This window comes from Galeopterus variegatus, unplaced genomic scaffold, assembly GCF_000696425.1.
Source record: "Galeopterus variegatus unplaced genomic scaffold, G_variegatus-3.0.2 Scaffold5149, whole genome shotgun sequence".
In the NCBI taxonomy this organism is placed as follows: domain Eukaryota; kingdom Metazoa; phylum Chordata; class Mammalia; order Dermoptera; family Cynocephalidae; genus Galeopterus; species Galeopterus variegatus.
Genome location: NW_007731260.1, coordinates 103,794 through 105,072, shown reverse-complemented (window position 1 = coordinate 105,072; position 1,279 = coordinate 103,794).

Below are 1,279 nucleotides of genomic sequence, written 5' to 3'. Positions count from 1 at the left end.
ATTATGAACAGCCAGGCCTGGTGGTCTCAACTGGTCCTGATTTTCATTCAGAAAATGCCTCCTTTTCCAGAACTCAAACACATGAGAAAACCAAGCAACCAGGACACATTCCCTTTCATGAGAGCATTCCTTTTTTTTTTTTTTTTTTCCTTTTTGTCTTTTTTCGTGACCGGCAACAGATCGCAACCCTCAGTGTCGTGCCCGTACCGGACCGGGACCGGCAACGGGATCGCAACCCTCGGTGTTGCTCCCGCCCCTCGCTCAGCCAGTGAGCGGCCGGTCTGTATGTGGGATCCGAACCCTCGGCGGGAGCGCCACCGCACTTCCCAAGCGGCGCACTATAGCAGTGCGCCACCGGGCTGGCCCATGAGAGCATTCTGATTGCTATTTAAATTATGTTTGGTTTTTCAGAAATGTCAAGGACGTGCTCCCAGATGCTGGAATACTGGATTTTTTTTAATCTTCTGACAATTAGTTCTACAGTTAAGTCATTTAGACCTGAGGAAGTGCAAAAGCTTGAGGATGCTTCTGAATAGCCAAGAATAGCCTAACATTCAGTTAGGCTTATCACAATGGTGAGACTGACACCTTGCATCCCAGGCTACCTGGCCATTCACAAATCCCCTTTCATGATAGACCTAGAGACCTGGGGGTCTGAGTGATACAGGAAGGAGGGTTTAGGCTTCAGATACCAGGCTAGCCTCAGGGCGTTTCATCCAACCCCAACAGGGTTGCTTTAAAGAAACTGAGGCTGAGGTGAAGACACTTGGTTGCCAGTGGTAGAAAATGGTAGAGCCAGGATTCAAACCCAGGTGGGCACCACAAAGCTCCTCTTTCCTCTGCCCATAAAGCCTCCTGAGCCTCTGGATCAATCTCACATTGGACAGATGAGAAAATTGAGGCCTGGAGTATGGAGGTGACGGGGCCAGACACAAATCTTACTTGACAGAAGTTTTTGGGCAAAAGAGTTTTGATAGTATCTCTTAATTGTTATAATCTCAGTAGATTTTTTTAACAGCACCGCACTCTCCCGAGTGAGCCACGGAGCTGGCCCACAGTAGATTTTTTTAAAGAAAGCAGAAGCAGCAAGAGATAAGGAGAGGGTAAGTTCTGAACGTTGTGTAACATTGCCACGTGGAAAGAAAAGCTGCTGTTTCTCCTGCCTGGATCGTGCTTCTTCCAGACCTCACACACTCACTTCTGCACTTCACCTCCTCCAGTCTGCTCACACGACACCTCCCAGCATCTGCCTCCTGAGATGGCTGCTCACTCCAAGTCA